This window comes from Solea senegalensis, linkage group LG14 (genome assembly GCF_019176455.1).
Source record: "Solea senegalensis isolate Sse05_10M linkage group LG14, IFAPA_SoseM_1, whole genome shotgun sequence".
NCBI classification, from domain to species: domain Eukaryota; kingdom Metazoa; phylum Chordata; class Actinopteri; order Pleuronectiformes; family Soleidae; genus Solea; species Solea senegalensis.
In genome coordinates, this window is record NC_058034.1 from 17,537,053 (window position 1) to 17,552,490 (window position 15,438).

Here is a 15,438-nt window from a genome sequence, read left to right on the forward strand (position 1 = left end):
TCCGTAGGAAAGGCTGAGGGCAAGTGTTCATAATGCATATCACAGTCCACAATAAACGCCCGACATCCTCCTGACTCACCAGAAAACTTTTCTGGGGGGGAAAGGCGAAGAGTCGTGGCATGGGGAGCTGAGATCAATGAAGCTCTGGTATCCGCCGGAGATGGTGTGGTCATGGTGTCTGAGGAAGAGGGATCCCTTGTGAGATGAGCAAGGACTTGATGTACTTGGTTTGCCAGGAGGTTAACTTGGGCTGTCATAGAGGCTTTGAACTCCTCCTGACTTTTAGCCATCCCCTTCCCGCCACTGTGCAGAGAGGCCATGTGCTCCTCTTGCTGAGTCAGGCGGGTGCTCTGGGAGCGAACGGCCGCTGTCAGTTGTTCTGAGTCGGCTGGGTTCATGCTGGTCAGTTCGTAATGTCACAACCGAACAAGGACTTGAACCCAATAGCACGACTCAGAGACAACTTCCAAAAATACTCTAATTTATTGGACAAAGTAACAAATAAAAATCACTCTCAAAGGGAGGAAAAGTATCAACAGAAAATCACTCTATCGAGGAATCACTAGATAAGCAAAAGGCCAAAGTAACAAATTATAATCACTCACTGGGAGGAGACAAAAGGTCTAGGCAAGGTGCCAAATCAAAATCACTCTTCACGAGGAAAAAACTCTGATGGCTCAAAAAGGGACAAAACAAAGTAGCAACTAAGAAAAGCAAAAACCTTACAAACAATTGACGTGGCATGGATTGGCGTGGGTTCTCTGGCATGACAGACAAGACGAACTGACGCAGGGCAGAGGGAAGCACAGGCTATATGTAACTCAAAGTAAATGGGGAACAGGTGGAAACAATCAGGGCGGGGAAGATAATCAGACTGGCGGGAAAACTACAGGGGAAGGGCAAGTTATCTGAAACGAGAGGAAAGAGAGATGTCAAAATAAAACAGGAAGTCACAAAACAAATAGAAGGCAAAACTAAACATAACTTAACACAACTTTCTGGATATGACACTGCATTTTGTAACATTTGCAATAGGATTACAATCTTATATGAAAGTTACCTTAACCCACTAAAAGTATGTCATTGAATGTCATTTTAAACAGTTTGGACTCGGGCCCAGCCGGTCAGAGATTCATGCAGAACTACTGTATAAAGTTAAAATAATATAGATGTCATTAAAATGGGGCGTGTTCCTCTGTGATATTCAGTGAGTGTTTGTTACAGCGGGGAACCTTCTGGTTATAGAGACGGAGATCATGAGGAAGATGCAAAGTTTGGCTGTATTTGACTTCACTGAGTAGGAACGGGCGGTTTGAGCTCCGGTGAAGCGATTCATAGACTTAACAGAATGAATTAATGTCTGCAGGTGAAGAGGCTGCTGCTGCTCGGGAAAACTTTCATAGGGTTGCTGTTGTTTTAAGAAATACTCTTGGAGCAGGTTGTGTGGGATGATGGTGAAAGCCTGAAGTTTCCCCGAAGCTTCCGCTCTCCGTGAAGATGCAGTTAAATCACTAGAGTTTAAAAAGAAGTGTTCAGACAAACTGACGTGTCGAGAGGAGAGGGGTGAGACTGGGTTACACCTAGGTGGGTATGACAGCCTATTCAAAACTGTGACAGACTGTGGCTTATAGTCTCAGGAATTGAAAATCCCCCTGCACTTGAAGTGAAGCACAATAATGTTGACAATGCAATCTCGGTTGAAGCCTTTTTGTCACTAACGGTAGACAGGATAATACATTTTGAATTATCTCACCTGGCTCTGGTGGAAAACAACCTTCAGGCTACATTTACGAAGTCTAAGAACTCTTGCAATTATTAAATAATTGGCCACTTTAATAAAAAATAAATGCCTCTGTATGGATTAACAGACATTTCAAATGCATTTTACGGCACTTAAATAAACCTCTCAAGTACTTTCCAATACTTGTCACAGTCGCTGTGAGTTCAATAGTTTAATAATTCATTTTCAGCTTCTTAAATGTGAATATTTTCTGGTTTCTTTGCTCCATAGAACAAAGAAATCATTAAAACTGAATCGTCATCATTTTCAAGTTTGACAAACACTGATCAACGTTATCTGCCATTTTTATGGGTGAAACAACTCATAGATTAATGTGGAAAATAATGGTCAGTAATCATTAGTTGCAGTGCTGGATGCATGGCACCAGGTTTAGGTCAGTATCAGGTCCACAGATTGATGCTTACTGTCATCTTTGTCAGGTTATTAAATGCTATATTTCTCCTTTTCTCATCTTTTTTCTTTTATCTTTTCTTCCTGACAAAGAAAGAAACACTGTTGTTGAGTATTTCTTCTTTTTCGGTCATTGCCTGTATCTAAAAATACACAACACACATGAGAAGTGACAAAGAGAATGATATGATCGCCACCGTCACCCCAACCTGGTCCCTGATTGGCTGGGCTGGCTTGATTCATCGCTGCCTTAGATCTTATTTCCAGCACACTGGAAATATGATCCGAGGTTTGCGGTGATGGTGGTGGGGTCAGTGGGTCTCAGTGGGCTGTGTCTTTGTATATTTTACACTTTGCTGTTTGGGGTCAATTAGCTGTGACTTTAAAAAACATCTGCAAAGAAACAAAAAGAGATGATGAAGTGTTTGTCCATGCTCATCAGCCTTTTTCACAATTCTGGTTGGCTCGCTGCTCATTATCTCAGGTTTTTCCATTACTTAAACATGGATGTAAAAACATTTTAATAATTTGCAAATGATTGCATTGCTCCCACGAAATGACTTAAGGGTTCTTTAGGGTTGGAATCAACGATGTCTTTGTCCTGCAGCTCTCAGTGCCCGTTAAACTCGCTTGCTTCTTCTGGGCTGACTTCTTCTGCTCTTTTCCCTTTTGTTACAGGGGAAATGTCAGCCATTATTAGGTTTGTGATACAAACAGCATCCGTGAGTGAATTGCCGCCAACGGTTCGCATATGAATCACATCAGTGCTCACGGCCATGTCAAAAATACAAAAATGTGATCTTAATGTCTGTCGTCAAGTAATGTGTTCATTTAGTGAGTCAGATATTATGCACTTTAAGCATCCACTGCAACATGTAGATACTTTTAGAGGTGGTTAGAGTCATCTTTGGGTCACTCATCCACAATCAATGTGGGACTCTTGGGACTTGGGAGAAACTTGGGAGAAACTTGGGAGAAACTTGGGACTCTCAGTCCTTGTCCTTGACATTCATGAACATCAAAGCACATGAGGCATGAAAAGGTCTTCAGCGATGTGTTTGTGTCCTTTTCCCACTGGAGCCAAGTCGGTAATTTCCTGGAACTGCTCCTTTAGCCTGCTCTAACCTACAATCAAGCAAGCGAGAAAACCTTATGAGAGGAAAGCATCTGTATTACTGCAACTACAGATTCTTTTCTTCATAACTTGAGTACTTAAATGGAGCAAAGAAACTGGAAAACATTGTCATTTAAGAAGCTGAAAAACCAGAAATCTTGTTTTAATTATAGATACAAAAAAAGTTTAGATGAGATTTTTATACCAGATATTCTGCCTCTGAGCCTGGCACCAGCACCACTAGCTGGATGTGCAGTATATTAGGTGATGTAAGGTTAAGTGCATTTATTCTCGTCTTCTTTTTTTCCTTTGCTTTGTGCTTGGTGAACAGACGTATGTGACGGTCCACTTGTGTCCAGTTTGCCGCCGTCATCCTTCAGGAGTTCCTCCCAGCTGTCCGGCAGCCATGGGCCGGTGTTTGCCAAAGTCAACAGGAGAGAAGGTGAGAACTCATCACTGCTTAAATATTTTAAAACTCTCTGCAATAACAACAACACATTTTAAGATAGACGTAGACCTACATTGTCATAAATGATAACTGGTTGGTTCTGGTCCAATGACTGGCTGTGGTGCTGTAAAACATTTGCAATAAAATCCTTTCACATCATTTCCTCTTAGTGTACAAAGATGACTTAGCTCATAAAATGAAGATAGAGTGAGAGTGGGAAGTGTATTTGAATGAAGGGTTTCTTCAGCATTCTTTTTTGGTAAAAAAAAAAAAGCAAAAAGAAATACTCGGCATGTAGACCAAATATTAAATTACACAAGGAGAGGTACTTGAATGAAGTTTTTTATTCAAATTTTCAGGAACATGAATACAAATGTATTTAAAGAGTAAGAAAAAGCAGAGCAACGAAAAACAAAACAGCACAGACTAAACAAAAACAGCATACCTAAAAATACCACTCCAAAGTCCGAAGCGCACAGCACAGGATTGTAGTCCTTGACAAGATTAATGAATGATTTATTTCACAAATCAATTCAATAATAAACTAAGGAACCCCCCTGGTACCACAAAAACAATTATTTATTTACATATAGAGCATCGACAGTATTTTAACATAGCATGAAACTAAACACAGAGTCTTCAAAGGTGCGGTGTCGAACCCCCTATGAGATACTTCCTGCTTTTATGAAAGACAGAAACTGATCCCAGGCAAGCAAGTATGATTCTTTACAGTTTTGCAGTTTAGTTATCCGTAACACAAAGGACGCATTAACTTAACTCCTTCTCTATATTGAGGAGTAACTTTATTTTTAAGCGTTTCCAGTTACAGAAGATAAACTCTTGCAGCTGAAATAAAGCCTGTAAGAGCCAGAGCAGATACTGGTGTAGAAGTGTTGGGTAAACACGACCTGTCCAGAGTTGAACTGACTCAGGCTCGGTGCGTGAATGTTGTCATATAGCCACACTGTCTGTAGAGCAGCATCACTGATCAGCAAACAACACATCCTGAGGGGTGTTTAATCATCACTGGCAAACCTCACTTATGCAAAATACTGCAACTTGTGCTGACATGGCTCGTCTGTAGCGTTCTTACTGACAGACCATTATTCAACATTTCCAGTAAATGTTGGAGTTTTTGGGACAGAACCTGCTTTAATTTACAGTTTTTTGTCTCATTTGTCTCATCAATCATAACATCCAATTTACACATCATAGCCGTGTAAGATCACCTTGGTGATGTCGTGTTCCACCTTAATGCAATTTGTGTTTAACACTTTGCATTAATAAAATTACGCTGCGGTTTGTGCTATCGGGAAAAATTCCAGTCAAAGACAACGTGTAGTTATTACGTTTTATAGTGTTCAAATTTAAAAATGTTCGTGTACAACTGCAGTGTTTTTTTCTCTATGAAACCTTTTGTTTGTCTTCATTTTAAATTGTGAATGCACTATTTTAACAGTAAATTGGAAACAAGGCAATCAACATTCTGTTGGTCATAGTGGCAAGTGCGGAAACACACACAGACAGACAGACAGACACACAGACAGACACACAGAGCCACTAAAAACAATACTTCACTCCCACTCCTTGAAGTAATAACTGCCAGATATTGAAAGTTATTCTGGAAAAATGAACAAAAGCACTTAATCACAAGATATTTTTCTGACCCTTTTATGGGTAAAATAAGCAATGACGGACATTTTGAAGCTTCGGTGTTAAAGGGTTAAGTGGTGTTGGTGTTTAAGAAAACCCATCATATTATTTCCTGGATGTATTTGTGCAAAAGGATGTAAAATATTGTGCATACAGTTGTTTGTCAAAGTTGCTCAGCGCTCTTCTCTACCCTTTGCACTTGACAGCGGTGACCTTCTCTGTCCTCGAAAGCCGCTGTGCAACTTATCCATTAAAAAAGTTTCGGCTGTTGGCTTTTGTGCAATCATTTGTTGACATCATCTGTCAATAAGCCCCTGCAGGCCAGCGGAATGCCTGGAAAATTGAATGACAGAAAAACAGATGTCTCCCGACTAGAGAGAGTACCTCGTCTTTTTTTTACTGAGACTTTTTTTTCTCCTGCTCCGTGGGCTGCAGTGGTGCATTTACGTCTTTGAGCGGGGGAAAAAAAAAAAGAAAAAGGCTTTGCCTCTCAACAGGAAGCTGAGCACAAAACATCAAAGACAAATTTCAGTGAGCTTCACACAGTCTGAAAGAAACCGTTGTGGTCACTGGAGATACTAGATGGAGGGAGACAGACACTGTTGAGACAGGTGGATTGATAGATAGGACGGTGGTTTACTGCCAACAATCTGTATAAAAACGCATTGGATTTATATCACACTGGTGCATCGGGAAGTCCACCGGGCCACTTCCTCTTACCTGGGGTATAAATCCGAGCTGTGATTCACGAACCACAGAAACAACCGAGGAGGGAGCTGGCTGCTGGGGCAGAGTGTTATGAAGGACTATCATCTTGTTTCAGAGGCTTGCATATTTGTCTGTTTTATAGATCTCAGAAGCCAAAACAGAAAATAATCAGGGCGCCTGGGATTTCTTTCCCTTTCACTCCCCAACTGTGAAAATAATTTGACCAGCTGAGACAAATTGAAAAATAAGGCAGCCAAATTTTGTTTTCTAAAGTTGTTTGATTGTGAAGGCTGTTCAGATTGTTGTCTTTTCCTCCCTCCCTAATCACATATGAACACATTGTTGTAAATTAAAATGAGGGCGACATTATTGGTAGGCACAGCTGAGACATAAAGCCAATCGCCCAGCTGGGCTGTTTCCTGCAGACGACAGCACCATTTGAGCGTAATGCATGTGCGTATACATACATTCAGTCAGTGCAGGTTCACGCTTAATGTCTTAATTGTCTGCAAAACCTGATACTTTACCAGAAATCTATTTCTTTTGCATTATGTTTGAGCTTGTGGAGCCTTCAGTTTTCTTCAGCAGCGACTCACCACCACCACCAGCAGCAGCTACATTTCCATTCAAATGTTTATGGGCAGTAAAGTACATTGGTGCATGTTTTGCAAGTCACTACAGAGACATAAGAATGGATAAAAACAACAACAAAACCTCATTACTTCTAAAATCTGGTTTAGTGAGGTAACATTCAAATTTAGCCTTATTGATACATTAAAGACTATGGGGTTTTAATACAATATAGTACATTATTTCATTCTGTTCATCTTTATTTGAGATTTTAACCCACTTTATTGAAGTTGTAAGACTGGATGTGGTTTATCGGATGTGAAGAGAGCAGATAGCAGATGTTTCATGTTATTTGTCATTTTCCATCTTGTATCCATATTTTGTGGATATTTTCAAATCAAACATACACATAACAGGCTAATGGAAACCCACAGGCTCACATAACTGATAAGCAGTTTGCTTGTAGACATCTGATTTCCAACCCCAAGTTGTTATTAAAGACCTTAATCTTTTTAGGCCAAGTGAACAGCTGGGACGATACAGCTTTGGCCTCATGGTCTCATATTAGCAGGCCAACACATATGGTTCGCACGCCCCGCACTTCCACCTTTGCGTCTCTCTCTGTATGTTTCATACTGCATGGCTGTACACAAAAATTGGGCCGACAGCAGCAGCAGCAGGAAGCAATGGCCCCTTTACTCATGGGCAATTAATTAAACTGGAAAATGCCCTGGCACGATTACCTCCTCTGGTGAAGTCACTAAAAAGGTGATGATTAATACCATTCACATTGCAGGTGGTTGTTCTGCTTCCCTTTTTTTTCTTCCCACCCTGCATCACACGTGTCACCCGTGCGTGAACTGGGAAGTCAGTTTTTGCCGAGAACAAAGTGAGTCATTGCCCTCACTCTGGTTACTATTTTACTTTGGTGTCTCTTTAAGAAATCCTTTAGATTTGTATTTTATTAATCCCCTTAGGGAAATCTCTTTTCTGCATTTAACCCATCCTCTACTAGAAACCTTCCTAGAATTAGGAACAGTGGGCAGCACTGGGGGTTTCTTGCTCAGGGGTACCCAAGCCCTTTGACCTGGTGGTGACTCGATCCTGCAAGTCCAAATAAATCAAACCGCATAAGGTATAGGATCATATTTTATGTTCCAAATACATTCAAAACCCATTTAAATATTTAAATTTTTTTTTTTTTTTTTACCTGAATGAACTGGGTGTCCTCCATGAGTTCATCCTATTTATTTATTTAAAATAAATAGATAAATATGAGTTCATGAGTACATGCTGTTGTAGAACATAAATGATAAGGGAGAGGCCAGAAATAAGGGCCTTGACACTGAGTTACGCAGGAGCCTTTAATGGAAGACCATGTTTTAAAGGTGAGGGAGGCAAAGCCTCAGCAGATGGTAGTCAGATGGAATGGAACGGTTCAGTACATCTTTTTTGTTGCGTTTCCATTAGGAATAGTATCAAAAATAATAATACTTTGGCACCCCTCCCTTGGGGTACAAGAGTAAAATAAGGTAAGGTGCGGTCAGGGTGGCTCCACCCACAATAGTCGGCTGATTGGCTGACAGATAAAAAGTCTCTCTCTTGTGTTTGGTGTAAATATCCCAATGAAGTCGAGGCAAAAGCCTGCAGTCTATTCTCAGACACAGCTTGACGTCTTGTTGATATAATCAGCCACACTCCCCTTACCAAGTAAAGGTACTGTCCTCAGATGAAACGCAAGCCTGACCCAGGGCTTTACCATTCTAAACTGTACCATGATGGAAACACAGTCACAGACTGGACAACCCGTGACCAAGTGGAAAGGGAATTTGGCTTGTAACTGGAGGGTTGCCGCATCAAGTCCCCACCAGGTCAAAAGGACAGCAAAAGGGCCGTACCCCTGAGCAAGGTACCCAACCCCCACTGCTCCTAATTCTGAAAAAGCTGAACAACTGCACACAACAATGAAAAGTTACATTCTATTGAATAGCAGTTTGTAAACATAATAAAAAAAAGAACTTCCCATAAGAATTAAGTCAGTATTCTGTGCCACGAAAGCCAATGTCAATGTAAATGACCTCACTCAAATTTATGGTGTGGAAACATTGTCTCTAGTGTTGATGATAAGAATTTTAAAGTGGTGACTTGACGACCTCTGTCATGTCTCATTGTCTGGTGTTCTGTTCATTTAATTTAACCAACAAATGTCAGTAACGCCCTTACGGGTCTTTATGACATGATATGCTGCGATGTCAGATCATGTACATATTTAACAATTCAAATAATGTGGTGATTGCACCTGCATCTTACACACACACACACACACACACGCATTTTCTTTTTTCTTTTTTTTTTTAAAGCACTTATATTAGTTCTCAAAGCTCCAGAAATAGTGTACATGGGAAAAAAACAAACAAATTTAATCTTTTTTATAATGGATAAATATGTAAATGCTATGGCCACACTAAGGGATAAGTGATTTAAAAAAAATATCAAGTGCCAGATGGAAATAGACAACTTACTTTCTTACATTATTTTCTTAATCAGCTTACAATTTCCCAACAGTTTTTAATCAAAAACCTTTGATTGAGATGTTTTATTCCGTGCAAGTGCAGCACCTTTTGCTTTCCACTTTTCTTAGAGTCTTAAATTTGACTTTTGAGCTGATTGGAATAAGTAAGTACTGTAGCGCTGGAAATAGACACAGCACTGTCTTTGTCATGGACACATCCTGACAGTCTTCACCGTCTTGAGTTGCCGCCAATCACAGCAGACGTTTGTTTAAGTTTGGGAGTGTGAATCTCCATCTGGTGATCCATTACTGAGTCGACAGGCTCACCTTTGACTCACCTTTGACTGTCCTGATGGAGGCTGCAGAGTATGTACACTCAGGAACATGGCTGCAGTTTTTCCTGCTGTAGTTTTTCTGTTTTTCTTCGCTTACAGTATGTTCTCATAGCACCACAGTCAATTATCAAAACCTGCCTTCCCCCCCCCACATTATCCACTTTTCTCCCTCAGGTGTGACATTTACCCGCTCCTTTCATCATTTATTACCTCTTGGTCATAATCTGCAGCCACTCTCTTGCACTTGAAGCAGAGTGTGGTCTATTGTAATAGTAATTTAAAGTCGGCCCTTTCGGGGCTGCCAAGAAAACATTGAGATAAATTAATTCCATCCATATAATCAAATGTTAATTAGAGCATTTAACATTTATAGCTAAATGTTAATGGAAGTATTTAACGCCTAAATGATCCCTGTTTTTCAGCGGGCCATACTGATAATTGCAAATTAAGAAGCACTGTAATTACGCTGAAATAGACTTGGAACACTTCATCAGTCCCAAGTAATCATCTTCTGGAAGTAGTCCTTTAGATATCGGACGGGGATTTAAACACTAGCAGAGGATATAGGTGGAAGTGTAGAGGCAGAGTCAGGTATTGATCACTGTGTGATGTTTATGTGCCTCTTCTGCTGCTCATAAACACCTTATCTTTTTAAATTCTACAGCTCCTCCACTCAAATCCTCTTAATCTAAGGTAGTTGTCGCCAGCGTAAATCTAATTATAAGGGTAAATATTGTTTAATTCCTTTTACCAAATGCCGTGAAAGGCTTCACTCCATAGGTTCCTCTCTATATTGCTTTTACATCCCCTCTCTCTCCATCTACTGGAAATAGCACAAGCCGTTAATCCATGGCAGCCCCCTTAAAACGATTTTTATGCTGTGACTAAACTATCTGCGGTCCAGATAGCTACTTAAGGATGCGCAGTCATATAAATGAAATACATGACAATGTTTTCACAAGGTAGGCTTAAAACATAAAAAGGAGGCTAAATGTGATTTGCAATAAGAGGAAAAAGCTTAAAACACGCAGAGGGGAAAATGATGTAAACATCTCTGATGGTGTTTTTAAATTATTTAAGATGCAAGTAAAAGAGAAAAAACATAATAAAAACAGCACAGGTTTCTTCTGCTTAAACTTCCCTGTAGTAGTGATGAAAGTAGTTTGTTGTCTCTTTTCTTCTGAATAGGAACATCATTTAGAAATGTTGACATAATGTCGTAAATAAAGTGAGACTTACAGTCAGGCTGAGGTCTTTTTCACAGTTGGCCCCGATGGCGATTCAATATTTGCTCTTGTTTATTTGCTCTTATGCTGAGTAATTCTTGTTTACACACGCAGCTGATTATTATATCCTAATTTTTCATGGAAATCCCTTAAGCTCCACTTATTATTGAGAGTTAAATAACTCTCAATTAATTGCTCAAATTCACTTCAAGGCAATTTTTCAGCGTACTTTAAAATCCACAGTCTTACTTGATGAGGTAAAAGTATCTGGTCTTTCCGACGTCTTCCGATCACTCACTTTGAGACACGCCGAGTTTGGGTGATTTGTCTTGAGTAGAAGTTTTAATGTCTCCAACCTCCTTTTCCGTTTTTGTCTTCCTGTTCCCTTTGCGTCTTCACTTTTTAGTAATGAATCACTGCTAAACAAAATTTGCATTTGCTCTTGGCATAACAAGGGTTGTTGTGTCAGTATTTATTTCCCACTCAGCACTAACATGGTTAAGACTGCAGACATGAGCAAAGGGATAAAAAAATCATAGGTTAAATGACTCATGAAAAACAAAAAAACAAATTTAATTTCCATTCCATTTGTTAAAGAAGAAGGCAACGTCTTTGGCTTGCAGGTATTTGCAGATCAACCTCGGCGTCTTCAGTTTCAAACGAGTGATTTAATAAACACAGTTGCGCCATTAAAATGTAAGAAATGCTTCAGCTAATAAAGATTTTATAGCAATGTTGCTGGAATTTATAGCAGTCTAACCAAAGGCAATCAGCTATATAAACTTGGAAGTCACTGTAGTATCACAAACTGTAATATAACTCCGGAAAATAAAAGTTTTTGCAGCTTAAATCACATTTAACTGCCAATCCTCTGTGATTATAAGGGCATGGCTTTGTTTCAGCTTTGTAAAAACAACAATCCGTTGTATCCATTCATTCATAAATGTGTCGTAGGAACGTTTGCACATGAAGAGATGAGCACTGACAAATTGTTAATCCTGCCAACGAGCACAACACAAAATACATAAAAAACCCAGACGTCAGCTGTGCAGTTTTTTATCTCAACCTGGCATAGTTAATGTAGAGGCTACTAAATAGGAATGTCTGATCATTTATTCTATTTCTGATGGAAGTTGAAGGGAATGATACTTGATACAATGCCGATGACAGAGGTGCAGACAATGTTTAACCCTTTTAACAGCGAGTGTTTCGCAGACGACGCGTTTGCACAAGCGCATTTTGCATTACTGTACTTATGCGACGGTTTGTGCTATTGGAAACATTCCAACTGTTTCTTAAAGTTTAGAAGTTGCACGTCAAAAGCCAACATGCGGTTATTACAGTAATTTCACTCGCGCTGTTGCAGGAAGCGAATGAGTGTCTTTGTCACCAGAGAGGAGAGAGTTAAAAATATCCGTATACAATCTCCATTTTTACTTGGAGACTGAGTGAAGTATTGTTATTAGTGGCTCTGTGTGTTTGTTTGTGTTTCCGCACTTGCACTTGCCAATAAGACCAGCAGTGGCCGCCAGATGCTTATAGGTTGACCCACAGAGGTTTGTTGCGTGAATGGGGTGAAGTCTGCCATCTCCGATTGCCTTGTTTTGGCCTGAAATTGTATGTGTATATACACATATATGTGTATGTATATATATATATATATATATATATATATATATATATACATATATATATATATATATATATATATATATGTACATATATATTACTACATTACTTTCAGAATCCACACTCTGTCTTTGTGTTTCAAAGATTTTATGGCCCAAGAAAGGAAGTTGTTTTTGTCTGTTTGTCCTGCTTTTAGCAGCTTCTCCTCCAGATGGTTCCTTCTTAGGAGGTGGAGCCTGTGCCACTGCAGTTGTGTTAATCCCAAAGAACAGTTTATTACAACAGATGTAAAATATATATTTATATACACCTGGTGTTTCTGTACAAAATTCTGCAGGTGGATTTTTGGCTCATTCTTTGCTGCTATAATTCTTCTACAGTTACTTAACCTGCTCTTAAACTGGCAGCAGACTATAAAAGAGCACGTCATTTAATGGTGGCATGATTGTAAGCTGTAATCATGCATGGATTTTAAGGTTGTAGACCTCAAAAGGTCAGACCTCGTGCTATTTTGTTAAGACGGAATATAGAGAGTGGCGCACTATGTTGAGCTTTAAAATATTCTCATCAAAATCTGCTTTCTTTTGCACTCGCCTCACTGTGGGAGTGCCATTTTGGTTCCACCATGTTCCCGTTTTAATTTAAAATGCTATTAAGCATAAGATGCTATTCTTGTTCAGAGTAAGTCAAGGACACTTGTAAAGGACAGCGGGGAGGGGTCTTCCCAAACTGGCTGCTGCTGCAGGAACACATTTTTGTTCTGTCTCCTGCCACTGTGCAAAAAAAAGAAAAGAAAAGAAAAGAAAGAAGTCATAATCTAGCCCTGACACCACGTCTTTGGCCTGAATCCCAGCACCGAGCCAGGAGGAAGCTTCCAAACAACATTCCCTTTGATGCTTTCACACTGTAGCACCAAGTAAATCCATGGATTAAAGCAGCAATGACACATTTACTGATTTGTACGTAGTTTCATGGAGTTTCATGGATTCGCTGGAAAGCCGTCGTAAATGAGATGGTTGACACTGCAGATTAGCTCAATTAGATCAATTCATCTTTTAACGGAATCACGTTTTATTGATTCTTGAGTGGAACGTTCCGCACTACGCAGTAGATGAACCGTTTCCATTTTAGAATGGAATTTTGTCAAGCAACAGTAATCACACTTTAATTTAATCTGTGCAGTCTCATAATGTTTGAAATTAGGCATGTAGTATAGTAATTATTGGAATACACTACACTGGTTATTAGTATTAGCCTTAACACGAATATCATATTGTGTCAAAGTGAACAAACTCTTCAGGGTAACAGATTTTTGGGGCTTTTTGTTTACTGTTTACTGAGCATTAATTCTAGAATAATCTTTCAGCACTCTCTGAGGTAAATCAAGTGACCTCAGAGAGCGAGAGAGCTACAGTTGCAGCCTTCTGGAGCACTGACAATATCTACTTACACTCAAAAGTAAAGACTGGGAAGAATGTTAAACTTTCAAAAGTGCAGTAAAATAAGTCTACATTGGCAGAAACTGCCTCAGGTCCTTTGTCCTGTATGAACTGAGTGCATATGTCCATGGTCATCTCATGAGAGGACAGAGAGTTGACATCCAAAAATATTAGAATTTTAATGTCCTGCACATGAAACTCACCCATCAATTATTGTTCTAGCAATTCTGCATAAGTCAGTGCTCGTGACCTGACCTGACCGTATCCTCCATGAACGAGTGTCAGAGAGAAAACAAGCCTATTTACTTGATATTTTAGTGACCAAACGAGTAACGAACAATGTGGTGGAATGACTGGGCAATTGTTTCATTCGTACTGTAATTGTTATGATTTTATTCTCATCTCTTTCATTTTGGGCTCCTTCCGCTGCTGTCTCCTCGTTCTTGACGAGTCATGATATCTTCTTCTCTCTCCTTCTGTCTGACTCCTCCCTCCTCTGCCGTCCAGGAGTTGTCAGTTTATCTGTCTTCACGAGCTTCCAGGTGTAATGAGTCAAGGTCAGCGTGTCTGCACTTTTCCTGTTGTGCTGTCAGAGTCCATGTCTAATACCGAGAAGGTAGACGTTACCTCTGGCCTTAAGCTGCCGCCCTAACGAGCAGGAAGCTCAGCACTGAAACAGAAGGATGAACTGGAGGAAATAAAGGAAATAAAATAGACCAAGCACCATTTAGCACAAGATTTACCATTGCAACCACCCACTCATAAATCTGACTTTAATTGGCGCAGGAACAAATAAGTAAATTATATTGAATTTGGAATTCTACCACAATTGGTTAGGTTGACAGTAATTCAACTTTTGCCTGATAAATAATGAGAAAATGTGTCAGGTCTTTGTGAAATAACATAATTTAATCGGACTCTTAAACAGTGCTCTTCTTCTCTACGTCTTCCCAATAAAACAACATGTCCAGTTATCAATGAAACACACTTTATTGTCCCCCACAGGGTAACTCTTCTCAGGCAAAGCATACAGCTGGATTCAGTGTGTGTGTGTGTGTGTGTGTGTGTGAAGTCAATATTTTGTTGTTTCCCTAGAAGGTGGACTCAGAATGATGTCATCAGGCGAGGGGAAGTGTCAGATTTGTCTCTCTGTGTGTGTGTGTGTGTTGAGTTATTGATTTGTATTGGTCTTATGTCAGCATGACATCATCATTAGCAACAGAATCCCCAGCCTGTGTGTGCATGTGTGTGTGTGTGTGCGCGTGTAGAAAAAGAGTCAGATGTTTGGTTGTTTACCGTTTATTACTGGACTTGCAATTTTGAAGCCTCTATTTTGTTCAAATAAAAAGGTCATTCACTCGAGACTTAGTCCAAATATTAAGATTTCTGCTCGGGTTTCGATCTCTGGAGAAGAGTAAACAATTCTGTAAAAGTCCTATAATTTTTTTTAAAAGAAAGCCTTGTTAAGTTCACTCTCCATATCAAAAATACCTTTTTGACTCAGTAAGCATTAAATCAGAGGTTTCAAACTTGTGGCCTGTGGGCTGCGTCTAACCAATCTAACCAATTTCATGCGGCCCACCACTTAATATCAATTCTGCTAGTAGGACTAG

The 15,438-nt window shown here is 39.7% G+C and overlaps 1 protein-coding gene across 1 annotated transcript in view; it reads left to right on the forward strand.

The window, feature by feature from the left end:
• The window catches only part of LOC122781103 (contactin-associated protein-like 5), a 95,594-nt gene that overhangs the window by 19,052 nt on the left and 61,104 nt on the right, over positions 1–15,438 (forward strand). The window contains exon 2 of the mRNA XM_044044611.1: positions 3,637–3,747. The gene's annotated coding sequence lies outside the window, so the exon portion shown is untranslated. The remainder of the gene's footprint in view (positions 1–3,636; positions 3,748–15,438) is intronic.